Source organism: Thamnophis sirtalis, unplaced genomic scaffold (genome assembly GCF_051295495.1).
Source record: "Thamnophis sirtalis isolate CommonGarterSnake01/CBP01778 unplaced genomic scaffold, rThaSir2_p1.2 scaffold_6, whole genome shotgun sequence".
Taxonomy (NCBI): domain Eukaryota; kingdom Metazoa; phylum Chordata; class Lepidosauria; order Squamata; family Natricidae; genus Thamnophis; species Thamnophis sirtalis.
The window spans coordinates 80,979,084-80,992,978 of NW_028261386.1; the positions used below are offsets into that span (position 1 = coordinate 80,979,084).

At 41.4% G+C, this 13,895-nt stretch overlaps 1 protein-coding gene across 3 annotated transcripts in view; it reads left to right on the plus strand.

Annotated features, from left to right (window-relative positions):
* The first annotated feature begins 4,235 nt into the window (after positions 1–4,235).
* SYNE1 (spectrin repeat containing nuclear envelope protein 1) overlaps positions 4,236–13,895 on the plus strand; it is a 373,011-nt gene continuing 363,351 nt past the window's right edge. For 2 of the 3 annotated variants that reach the window (XM_087718279.1, XM_087718280.1), the window contains exon 1: positions 4,237–4,362. The gene's annotated coding sequence lies outside the window, so the exon portion shown is untranslated. Of the gene's footprint in view, positions 4,363–13,895 lie in introns of all 3 variants that reach the window. The other variant, XM_087718281.1, reaches the window with a different exon arrangement.

Sequence of the window (13,895 nt, forward strand, 5' to 3'; positions counted from 1 at the left end):
CGTGTCGTAATGGTCTCCAGGAGGAGGAGGGGACCCCGTCTCCCCCATTGTGAAGTGTGCTCAATTTCACTGTGCTGCGCCAGACACTGCGAAAGCAGCGGCCCATGGAGGCAGCAACAGCAGTGGCGTCGACCGAGTCTCTCTACAGCAGAGGAATTAAAGGAGGGAGCCACAGCAGTGTTAAAAGAGCCACATGCGGCTCCGGAGCCGTGGGTTGACGACCTCTGGTCTAGAGTCTCCTGCTTGAGCAGGGGTTGGGCTAGAAGACCTCCAAGATCCCTTCCAACTCTGTTATTCTGTTAATTCTGTCTAGCTTGGATTCAATTTTAAATAGTTTTTTTCCCTTTCAAATTCTCACAGCCTTCAAATACCAGTTCTAGATTTCCAATACATCACCAGCTAGAGCAGTAAAGGCTAACCTTTTTGTCATGTGCCAAAAGTGTGTGGGGACCCATAATGCGACCCATGTGTCCCACCCCCATGCATGCGCACGTGACCCCCATGCATCTGCCCCGCCCCACACATGCACATACATCTCCTGCATGCACCCCTCCCCCACATAGCATAAACCTGAAAACCAGCTAGCCAGTGGGAGGCACACACACATGCACAGTGGAGCTGCGCTCTCAGCATTCCCGCAGAGAGGGCTCTGCATGCCACCTGTGGCACACGTGCCATAGGTTTGCCATCAAGGAGCTAGAGCACCATTGATATATTGCTAAACCTCAATTCAAATTACTAGCTGACTTCTCCCAGCAGTTTTATGCAAATATTAAACAGAGGTGGAGAAAGAAAAGTATTCCATTTCACACATGGCTACAAACATCGACTACATTCAGTGATCAACCCCTTCTGGGTGGCCTGAAACTTTTATAGGTGTGGCCAGTAGTATGAAATGCCACTAGAAGATTTAGGAGTTGGTTCCCTGCATACATTCCACCTCAGATCAACCTAGATTCTGATGTTAAAAGATCATTAAATATATATTTATCTTAACAAGTTTTATAGAACAAAATAGAAAATGCAAAATAAACAAAAACAAAATTAGTGGGTGGGGGAATCTCAGAATGGGAAGATTGCACAGTAGGTCAAAGTTGTCTAACACAGGAATTGCCTTTTCCAAAGATACCACTGTCCTTTTCAAGAAAAACAATACTACCTCTTTCCAATGTTGACAACTTCTCTTATTTAGTGGATTACTCCCCTCTCTGCTTCCCAGTAAAAACTAGTCTTAGAACTCAAATGGAATGTTTTAGATTGCTCATACTGGTAAAGATGGTGCAGAACTAATATTCCAGTTCGGTAATGGCCATGTTGAGGATGATGATAGTTGTAACCAAACATTTGAAGCATACCAAGTTGAGAAACTAGGTCGGATCCCGCAGGTGGCAGCATTTGGTTGACACTATCAGAGTGGGAATTTGTTAGGACTGGGAGACCCAGTGGGGTTTTCTCTGGTTAGTACTTGGTTGGGACTTGCCAAGTAATACTAAGATTGGGAAATTCCAGAGCAGAGTGGTTTCCGTATAGCTGCCTGGAAAACTACAAGGATGTGTCCATGAAGAGTTGAGGGATACTGTTTTAGAAGATGTAGACAGTAAGGCATCTCTAATCTAGCTATAGCAAGAAGTCAGGCATAATAATAATAAAGAAATGTTGATGGATAATATTTAATTATACATATAGGTGTCTTATGGGGGGGGGGGAATGCTTAGATATCTTACTTAACTGAATTTGCTTCAGAATAGGTCATAAAGGTGTAACGTTATTGGAGGTTTATTGAAATTGCAAATGAATGCCAGTAGGTGGTTGTGTCTTTAAATACAAATGATTCTAGATAAAAACATGTTCAAATAATGGTAATTAAATGAAAATTGTGGTACAGGGATAGTAAAATACATAATTTTTCTTTTTTGATTTAAAATGTACAATTGGATTTGAATGAAGTTCAAGGGATTGTGGAAGAAACGCACGGAATGTATTTGTAACCAATCGATACGCTTTCTACAAGATGTAACGAAAGATGATTTTTTGTGTGTGTGTTTTTGTTTAATTAAAATAATAAAAAAAATTCAAAAAAAAGAAGAAGTCAGGCATGAAATCCTCTTACCTTCGCTACCGGGTAAGAACTGGGAGCGTGCACATGTGCGTGCTCACTTCGCTCACACGTGCTTCTGTGCATGCGCAGAACTTTGTGCACATGCGCAGAATGTCCATGATGACATCTGGCAGGTGGGCGGAGCCTCCTGCCGCCACTACGGGTTCACCCGAACCAGGCAAACTGGCAGAATGCCACCTCTCCAAGAAGTACTTTCAAATTATCCTAATAACTACCAATAAAGCATATTCCAGTATAGTAGTATAGTTTTAAAATCACCAATGACTGAATTTGTGGCTGAAGTACTTTATTGGAAAACACAAATTTACAAAATTAAAAAAATATGCCAAACACCCAAACAGTTTTGATTGGAATTGAGAATCGATGACCTTTTTATCAAGCACCACAAAAATGTGTGTCGTATGAAAAGTACAGAAGCACAACAATCTGCAGAACAATTTTATTACCAATAAATATATGTGCTTTTCTTAACAAGCTTTATAGAAAAAATAAATAAATAATGCAAAACAAAAATCAGGGGGGAAAAGAATCTCAGAAAGGGAAGGCTGCACAGCGGATCCTCGATCTATCATCATTTGTTCAGTGACCATTCCAAGTTACAATGGCAATGAAAAAAGTGGCTGACAGCCTGTCCTTGCACTTAAGAGGAGAGTTGCAGCCTCCCCAGTGTTACATGATCAAAATTCAGATGCTTGGCAGCTGGCATTTATTTATGATGGCTGCAGTGTCCCAGGGTCATGTGATCACCATTTGTAACTTTCCCAGATGGCTACTGACAAGCAAAGTCAATAGGGGAAGCCAGATTTGCTTAACAACCTTGTGAGTCACTTAACAACTGCAAGGAGTCATTTAACAACTGCAAGGAGTCATTTAACAACCATGGCCCAAAGAGGAAAAAAAAGATTAAAAGCGTGAGAGGTTCGCCCTTGCTTGCCAACGGAAATTCTGGTCCCAATCGCGATGCTCAGTCAAGGACTATCTGTGTAAGTTTCATGAGAGGCAGACCAAGAGACAACATCGCCAGGTCTACCTATAAAAGTAGTGAGACTTAAGATGCCACGACTTGCTATGTTAAGCAGAGTGAAAGTATGTGATGTGCACCTGACATTTCAAGTGCAAGTGGAAGAAATGAATCGGGGTTGTTGTTGTTGTTTGCAGGGGTTCCTCTTTTGGGTGGCCCTTCGGAAAGCGAGGCGCACGTTTGCTACCCAAACCGTAACTCGCTCCTCTTCGATGTAGCTCGGTCACGCGAGAGGCTCACTGCCCTGGTATAAAAAAAATGGAGGTTCTTCTTTCTCCTCCTATATATATTTATATACATATACATCATACTCCCCCCCCGAAACGTTACACGCTCGTCCTAGCCACGAATTGTATTGTACGCGCTGCGGCTAAACCGCTCGATTAAAGAGAAGGCAGAGGAATATTTCTGCGGAGGGGGAAGAAAGAGAGAGGGGGAGAGAAAGAAACGGAGGGAGGGAGAGAAAGAGAGGGGATGAGAGGGAGGGAGGGAGATAGAAAGGGAGGGAGAGAATCCGCTCCCGACGGGCCACAAATGCCCCAATAACTGCGCTGGCGGGGAATTGCCACAGGGAAACATTCCCTTGTAGGCGCGCGCTTGGCTCCTCGGACTCAAATAGGGCACGCCGAGCCTGCACGGCGCCCTAGGACGGCATCACGCGTGCCCGCCGGCCCAGACCCGTCCGGGCCTGGCTCTGGCGCAGCATCTCTTCTCAGCCTTATCTCGGAGAGGCCGTTGAGTTCCACTTCTCCCTCTCCCCCCCCCTCCCAGTCCTAATAGAGGCGCACGCACCTGCTCTCTTTCCTGCCTGCCTTCCTTTCTAGCCTCCCTCCCGAGCAGGGAGTTAAAAAAAAAGCCAGACGCTGGAGGAAGAAGAGCCCTGCGTGCTCCGCTAAGGGAGGCGAGAAAGAGGCGGGGCTTCCCGAGACCCGTTCGCTGCTAGGTGCAGTACTGCCATACCTCTCGGTGGCTGCGTGCGCGTCTGGGTGTTCATTTTTATATATGTGTATGTGTGTGTGTGTGTGCGTGTACGCGGCTGTCGCTGGGCTGGGATTGTTGCCCTCGGTAACCAGGGAACCTGCCGGGGCTTTCCGGCCGCTCCGGAGCTCTGGGAGATTCAAGCGGGAGGTTTGTGGGGTCAGGCGTGTCGTTTTTTAAGAGGAGAGTTTGGAGAGGCGGCGAGGGACAGCACCGTCGCCGGCCGCCCCGGAACGTGAAGAAGGTACGGGCGACGCGGTTTCTCTCCGCCTGCCTTGCTTGCAGGCGATGCTTCTGCTTTCTGCGCTGTCATGTCCGTGAAAGGAAAGAGAGATGAGCTTGAATTGGGGCAGGTACAGCAAGCCTTGGGCATTTCCGGAGTTAAAGGGGCGAGTTGCAGTTAAAAATGTGCACCCGTGCGGGTGATCGATGCTGTACCTCCAAAACGAAATCTGTCGCTGCTCCGGCGACCCCCAAAGCAGTTTGAGCCCCTGGTAGAGTTGGACCCGAGGTGACTTGGCTAACGGCTAAGGGGATGCGGGGGAAATGATTTATTTAAGGATGATTGACTTAATTGGGTTCTAAAGCTAAATCTGGAGTGTGGGAATGTTGGGTTCCAAATTGAGTAAAATAAATTTTAAAAAATCAACTCCATTGAAGGAGGGCTGGAAGGTTGCCAAGATGGGCAGTTTGCACAGCAGATGCACCTGTGATTCTGAATCTTGGTATTCAATTGGTGTAACTGAAAATAGGACAAGTTTCTCCCAGGAAGAACTGGCTCACTCCCCCCCCCCCCTTTGCTTATTTTCGTTTTGTCAAATGACTGTTGAATTTGTAGTACCTTCAACACAGTTTCGACAATAAGTGTTAGATTGGTACTGGATGGAGCTACCAGCAGTAATACATATTCACATTTAAGCAGACATAGTAACTGACACCAAATTGTTGAGCTATTTGCCTTTGAGAATTCAATGACCAAATTCATTTAATGCAGTTCAGATTTGTAGGAGGTTATCTCAGGAAGTTACGTTTATTTTCGTCAGAGGATCCTATGAAACATTTTTGTCAACTAATACTTTAAAAAAACCCTCCTCTATAGATTGCTACAACATGCAATATCTTATACAGATGATCCTAACAGTGTAACTAGTTTTACCTATAAAACAACTTGAATAAATTTCCAGGAATTTTCAGTTTCAAAAGGATTTATGTGGCTTTTATTTGTAGACATATGGTTGTGAACACCTAATAGAGTTTAGAGTGTTTTGTTATGAGTAAAATACAAAACAGTAGTAATATGAGTCAGCTTCTATAATTTATCCAATCATTTTCCAATAGAGGAAAATCTGACAAATAAGGGAGAAGGCCTAACAGATTTCCAAAAAAATCTGGGTTTTTTTTTTTTGAAGAACAGGAATTCATCCTTACCTTAAATTTAAACCATTCATAAAGTTTGTAGGCTTTTGGAAAAGTTATGTTTTCAGCTTGATAAAATGAAAGCAGATGTTCTTATAAATGTATGCTTATTTCAGTGAGGTGACTGGAAGTAAATATCCAAATAAATAAATAAATAAACAATAAGCATTCGAAGTAAGTATGCATTATAAAAAATGCATCTATTGAAACATACAAATAAGTTATTTTAGTGTACAGACTAAATGGAGTAGAATATTTGAGTCCTCAACATGGTAGCAATATATCTACAAGCGACTGTGAAGAGATTATTTGGAGATAGGTATGTGAATAAGGCCACTTCTGTGAAAAAGAGATGAGACCATCCCACCCTTGGAGTAAAACAGGACTAGAACTGGGTATCTCTAAATTCTGTTTTCAACCATTTATAGAAAAAAGAACAAATTAGGGAAAACATGCAGAGCATGATTACTGAATTCTTTTCAATTAATCCCTTAATCGTAGCTCTGCCTGGGGAGGGGGGGTCATGTGACCTGAAGGGAGGGCTTAGATTGTAACAGTGAGCAATATTCTGTGCCAATGCCAGCTTCCTCTCCCACGATGATGCACTGTGAAATCTCTTTTCTGGATTTTTTGCTCCACAGCCTCCAGCCAGATCTGGCTCATTTTTGAACTTGGTCTTTCTTTTGTTGACTTCTCTTCCAATACCAAACTAGATCCCATTCTTTTCTGATTTTCAGACAGACAGGCAGAGTTTTGAGCTCTTTTTATGTAATTCCTTTCAAACATTCTCTGGGGTTGGGAAGGATAAAGAAGAACAAAAGAATTATTGTTTCTGAATGCCTTTCTCCCTAAACCACCTTGGGATGATGGGGCAGAAAGAGGTTCCCTCAAATTCAGAGTAAATGTATTCAGTTTTTTTTAGGTTTAACTCAGTTTCACTATACAGGTCGTCCTCAACTTGCAACAGTGGTGGGTTACGACCGGTCCAGTCTGGTATGGGCGTACTGGTGCCTGCTGGGAGCACCAGGTACCGTTCCAGTACGGTGCTCTGGAGGGCCCACCTGTGCTCCTTACTGGTATTTGAAGTTTTCGGGACTTTCGCGCAGGTGCATGAGCGTACGGTGCCTGCGTGACGCTCTGCCGAGCAGCTGGAGCGTCACGGAGGCATTGCGGAGTGTTGCGGGTGGTAAGTATGCATGTGCCTGCTGCATGCGTTTATGGGGGGGGGCAGCCCCGTTGCACCATACCGTTTGCACTGGGATCCAGAACCCACCATTGACTTGCAACCACAATTGAGCCCTAAATTTTTGTTGCTAAATGAGACTGTTGTTAAGCGGGTTTTGCCCCATTTTACGACCTCTCATGCCACAGTTGTTAAATGAGTCACTGTAGCTGTTAAGTGAGTAACAGAGTTGTTAAGTGCATCTGGCTTGCCCACTGGCTTTGCTTCTCAGAAGGTTGCAAAAGGTGATCACATGATTTTGGGACACTGCAACCGTCATAAACATGAGTCTATTGTCAAACATCTACACTTTCATCATGTGATCATGGGGATACTGCAACAGTCGTAAGCATGAAAAATGGTCATAAATCATTTTTTTCAGTGCCGTTGTAACTAAAGCAACACTAAATGAACTGTTGTAAGTCAACAACTACCTGTATTAGCAAATTATGTAAGATGATATAATACGGGGCCTTAGTTAAGGAAAGTAAAATATTTTCTGTTTGAAAGGTAACTAATGTAACTGTGTTTAACCCTATATCTCAAGATATGTAATTCCGGAGTACCAGAAACAAACTTATCTTATGCTACCCTATTAATTTTATATTCATATGTCTCACATTATGTCTTATTACCATACATTTCTGCATCAATCATCTTTGATTCTGACAAATAGGTTGCAATAGCAGGATTGCCATTTATAGCTGCAGTCATATATTTGCATGTGTTTCTTTGGATTTACTATTTAGTTCTGGATATACATTCAGAGAAAAATACTCATGCAATTTCAACTAAACTTTCATTTTTGGTAACACTTGAACAGCTTGCTAGAAAATTTTAATACTGCGCTTGTGTATGCACATGAGTGTGAGACTCATTTACTGTTAGGGCAAAATCTCTATTTCCATCTTTAGAAAATGGAATGTGTTATAATAAACCAATACTTGCCCTGATTGCCACAGTACTTTTTGTATTGATATTTTGTTCTGACATAGCTCATTCACCAGAAATAGTTTTATATTCATTACATATGGATAAAAATTACAAATAAAGGTTTGAAGATTATTTTCAATGAGTAGCAATGGAAAATAATCGGGCTTCTTAATATGCTGAAGCTCTTAGTACTCCTTTGATTTTATATTATGGTTTGGAGGAAGGTGTTTTTTTTTACTAATGCTGTGCCAAAACTAATGTTATGGGTTTGGATTTAGTGTTAGTTTGGTACAGGAACATGATTGTCTTGTCCTGGATTAATAACATGTGCTGAAGAGATCTGAACATCAACTATATACAGCAGTGATGGCTAACCTTTTCCAGAGTGCGTGCCCAAAGTGTGTACATGTGCGTGCAAATGTACACGCCTGTGCCCAACAAACCAAATGCAATGCAGTGCCCTCAAATACATGACCCTGTGCATGCGCTCCGTCCCATGCGTGCGCATGCCACATGGGCCCCCTCACATGTGCACATGGGCCCCTTATGCGCCCACCCCCTTGCATACACACCCACTCCCTCGCATGCACGGCAGAGACCTGATGACCAGCTGGCCTGCAGGAGGCACGTGCGCGCATGTGTGGTGGAGTAAAACTAGAGTGACGACTCGTGTGCCCACAGAAAGGTTGCTGCATGCTACCTGTTACACGTGTGCCATAGGTCCACCATCACAGATATACAGAGTAGCACTATGTAACAGTATTTTGGCTCTTGGGCTAAAAATTTCAGCGTGTGCAATTGTGCAAAGCCTTTCTCGAAAGATGGTCAAGATAGGCAGTGATATATGTATAGACAGCAAGTTAGATTATCTCGATTTTCAGGCAATTGATACTGCTTTAGGATATCATGCCACAAGTCATTATGTGCTGTTCTTCCTATCAAGGAGGAATGGAAATTGAGACTGAAGGGCTAGATATGTTTAGCCTTCAGACGGAATTATTTCAGGGAGATGATAGCACTTTTTGAATACACGAAAAGCTGTCAGAGCAGAGAAAGAAGGGCATGACTGTTTCTGCATTATTCTAGAGCAGACCTGGGCATTTTACAGGCCTTGGGTCATATCCAGCTCTTCGGCTGTTCCCATCTGCCCTTCATGGGATCGCTCTGAAATTAGAGATTGAATGTAAAAAAGTGTATGGATGGCATGTAGGGAATACAATTGCATTGCTTTTATTTTGAAAGGGACTGTTCTGTTTTGTTTTTCCAATTTATGTATTTGCATGCGTACCTATGCACCTTCACAGTAATGTGTTGGTCCTATTGATTTGGCCCTCCACAACAGTCCCAGTTTCTCATGTGGCCCCTTGAGAAAATTAATTGCCCACCCCTGTAACCTTTCTTAACTGGGCTCCATGGAATTTATACTATAGGTGTCATAGGAGGCTGCTAGGGATGGCGCACGAGACAGGGATCGAAAAAAGTAAGCCTTTTTTGAACTTCTTGCATTCTGCAATGCTAGCACTTGCAGCGGTGAGAAGTTTATGGATCTCAAATCAGCTGCCAGCCTACTGCTCTGCTGTTATAAACTTTGCAAAATGTTGATTGTGTAGGTTAGAAGTGAATTGTGTTGTTGTGATTTTTATATTTTTATGCCTGAGCTTCTCTGAGACCTGAAAATTCTTTTCTGGACTCCTCTGGATAAAATGGTTGAGAAAGGCTGTTCTAGAATATGGGAAATGGAATAATGTTCATAAATTATAGGAAAGCAGATTCCCCGAGAAGGGTAAGAAAAAATCCTAACTGAAATAGCAGTTTACCTAAAAGGGTGATGAATTCTCCTTCATTAGATATGATCAAAAAAGGCTAGAAAGACATTTTGGTAATGCTTTAATTTGAATTCCTGTATTTAATGGAAGGAGGTAGACTTGATGTCCTAAATATCTCTTTCGCACTCTGTGACTCATGAACAAAGTATGCTATATTTCACATTCCATTATTTTTAAACACCTTGTTCTCATCCTGTGTTTCCAGATTGTTGAGGGTAAGATGAAAACATGACTGGAGAAAAATATTGTGTGAACTCAGATGTCCATTTTCATGTTCCGCATGTGATGATGAGCATAATTTCCATTCTAGTGAAGATAATTGCTTTAAATTGATATTGGGAACATTCAGTTATTTAATTTAAGCATCCAAAGGGCATCGTAATAACACAATTATTATAATAACTGTTACTTGCATCCCATCTTATCCCAGAAATGCAGGATTGGGCTTGGTGAATATAACTTGTGAATAGACTCTATATTTTTCCTTTGTAAAAGAGTTGAGAGCCATTAACAATACAAGAGTCTATTCACCAGAATAATCCGCCTACTTTTCAAGAGAAAAAATATCTAGTTTTCAACCATGAGCATATAAAATTATTTTTTTATTTCAAAAAAACAGATTTTAAATGACAACAGTCAAACTCTGTTGGATAGTGAACCTAAGGTATTAGGCTCCTTAGGGGAAAATAACGATATCACAATGAAATTTGATATATCTGTGGGGAAAAACAGACAAGTCAGTCACAGATCTTGATTCAAGGACGGCCATTTATCCTATTATATATCACCTGCTTTCATTAGGTCAAGCATCTCCCTGTCCAGTCGACCGCTTCCTCCAATGCTGGATAGGCCCGGCACTCCATTGTCCTCAGCCTCTGGGCTCTTGGGATGTTCCTGGAGAGACATGCAATCCCCATTGGATGGTCTTAGTTCTTGCTCCTCCTATTAATCAGCTTCCGATGGGGCCATCACAACCACTCATTCAGCGCTGTCATAACTTCAAGTGATTATTAAATGAGGATTCGTTGTAAAATGTTTGACAAAGTATCTCATGATATTTTTGAGGGCAGGATGAATAAATGTAGGTTGAAGCGTACCCAAAAGGCACTTGTAAATGGCCCATCAATCTGTGTGGCTCAGCAACTTTATAAATGATCTAGAAGATGAAATATTTATGAATTTTGCAGATGATGCCAAGCTCTAACTCTTTAGAGGACAAAATCGTGATTCAAAATGACCCCTACAGTCCTGAACATTGGGCCATATCCAAACAGGATGATACTCAGTTATATTAGATGTAAGATCAAGCGGCAGGGAATGCCAAATACATGGGCATAGGATTGGAGAAACCTGGCTTGTGAAGGGGATCTAGGGGTTTTAGCTAACCATCGGCTGGACATGAACAAATAGAATTACACAGTGATTGAAAAGGGTTATGCACTGCAATGCAGAGTATCAGAAACACTGAGTCTAGATAATGGGCAGTAATTTACAATTTCCTTGGTTGCCTTATTTGTATTTGTTTTAAGATAAATCTAGATGTTAGTTTTATGTAACAAATCTCAAGAGTTAGGTGGCTAACTCTCATACAGTTTCAAGATTTTAAAGGGTTTAGGTAGCACAATGAGTAGTATCCATTGTTTTGCACTGCCCACAGTCATTTTTTTGTGAAATAGACAGCCATATATATTTGATGAATAAATAAATAAAAATTAATAAAATATTAATTATTAATCCTCTTCTGGGCATTAAACTTAAAAAAAGGATATATAAAATGTAAAGATGGTTCAGAGGATATCAGATTCATAATTGGAATAGGTCCACGCCCTATGAAGACTAATCAAAGAGCTATAGATCATGCACACACAAAAAAACCCTATAAAAGAGAGATGTTTAACTTGCAAAATAGAAAATGTCACGTGCAAGAGGTGTTATCTCTTGAAATTGAAGGCTAGACAAATCAAAGGGGGTTGAAATTAAATACTTAAGCTGACTCAAGAAAACCCTGAGATAAAATCCACTCTGTTGGAGATTTCTACTTGTTGGGGATGGTTTAATAGATTCTTGCAAGGCATTGGATTAGTTGACAGTACATCTGATATTCTAATTACCTGTGATTCTTCTTATGAGTAGCTTTAAAATACTATAGGAATTCATGTACCATACAAAATTGGCCACAAGTATATGCAATATTTCATCCTATAAAGTCAGTTGTATTTTGTATCAAATAAAGTAATATAAACAAGACTAAATATAAATTTATTATTGCATGGTGATTTTGCTGAATTTTTCATATTGCTGAAATGGACATAGGATTCTATTAAAGTAGTATCCTCTATATATTTTTTCTTTTATCTATCCATTACAATTTAGTTTCTATCTTTTAAGATAAACATAGATTTTTGTATTATATAACAAATCTTTTCCACACATTTGTGCGTAGGAATCTTCTTTTGCTTAGAAATGTGCTTGTTTGTTGCAAATTTTAGACTCTGTGCCTACTTGTACTTAATCCTGGCATAATCATGTACTGAGATGGTTTATTTTCTTCCTTGTTTTCACAATTGCCCTCGTCTTATCCCCACCCCATAAATGAGTTAGTTTTAAGTTGTTCTTAATAGTATTGCTATAAATCACAGGTGTCAAACTCCTCATGGCACATTGCCGTCGTGTGATGTTTTGCAATGTTTTTTCCATTTGCGGAGCTGGGGTGGGGGTGGTCTGCGTGTGATGCATCCGGCCTGTGGGCCATCAGTTTGACACCCCTGCGTATAAATGTAGTGTCTAACACATACATTTCCCTTTCAACCCTTCCATAAACTCTATCATCCAGCCGTAAGGTGTTAATCAGTTCAGCTTTTCTAAGCAGGGCTGAACAGTGACAATGGAAGCTGGATAGACATTAGCATGAAAGTCAGCAGTTTCATACCAGTATAGTTGTCTGCTAATTGAGACAAGGGAGGTGGGTGGGAAAGACCCTCCCTTAATAGTAGGTGAGAAAGACCTTTAGTACACTCTAGTAAAGTGGATAAACTTGATAAAATTAACTATCAATTAACTATCAACAGCTCATCTTAATAAAGTTTTTAAATTTTCAAATTACATCCATTTGTTCAGTGCCTGCTCAAAATTACAGGTAGTCATCAAGTTATAATAGTTTAGTGACCATTCAAAGTTAGAACGGCACTGAAAAAAGTGACTTATGACTGTTTTTCACATTTACGACTGTTGCAGCATCCCCAGTCATGCGGTAGAAATTTGGATGCTTGGCAACTAGTTCATATTTGATAGTTGTAGTGTCCTGGGATCATGTGATCACTGTATGCAACCTTCTGACAAACAAGGTCCACTTACTCCGTGTTACTAATTTAACAATAGCAGTGATTCACTGAACAACTATGGCAAGAAAGGTTGCTAAGTGAGGCAAAATTAATTTAACAAATGTCTCATTTAGCAACAGAAAATTTTTGGCTCAGTTATGGTCATATTTCGAGGACTACCTGTATAGCAGCACTGAAAAAAATAGACGTATGACCAGTTCTCAATGTTCTGACCATTGCAGCTGAAATGGGGTCACATGATTGTGATCTGGAGTCTCAGGTCAGGCTTACAATTACAACATTGCAGAGTGCTACAATCACAATATTGCCATTTGCATCCTTCCCTGCTGACTTCTCACAAGCAATTTAATGGGGAAGCCAGCAGGGATGATTGCAAATCAGTTCGGAAGTTGGTCCTGCCTCTAGCACCCTCCGGTCTGCATGGAACCTCTACCAACCCTCCCTCAACTGATGAGCAACCTGCATCAGGCCTTCCTTGCCCTTCTGACCTTCCTGAGAAAGCATAAATCACAGTCTTAGTCCCAAAAACCCTCTTTTATTTATACGGCTATGAATTATGGCCATTCACAGTCCACAAGGCTTCACAAACAGTCTGTGAAGATTCTGACAGATGTCTGCTCGAGTTGCTACAGTCTTTCAGGGGAATGTTGATAAACACCCACCTTATCTTCCTTGGAATGCTGCCAGAGACCTACTGTATTTTTCAGAGTATAAGATGCACCGGAGTATAAGACGCACCAAAGTTTTGAAGAGGCAAATTAAAAAAAAAGTTTTTGCACTCTGCAAACCTCCCAAAAACAGTTCGTTTTTCACAAAAACGGGCCCGTTCCCCTCCAAAAGGCATAAATAGCCTTTAGGGGGCTTGCAGAGTGCTCCCGGAGGGTGGGGCTCCCCAAAACGAACAGAAAATGGCCGGTTTTTCATGAAAAATTGCATGCATAGCTTTTAGGAGGCTTATAGAGTACTCCTGGGGACTGGGGGGGAAGTGAGCAAAAAATGGCCCATTTTTCACTCCTTTCTGCCTTCCCCAGCCCCCGGG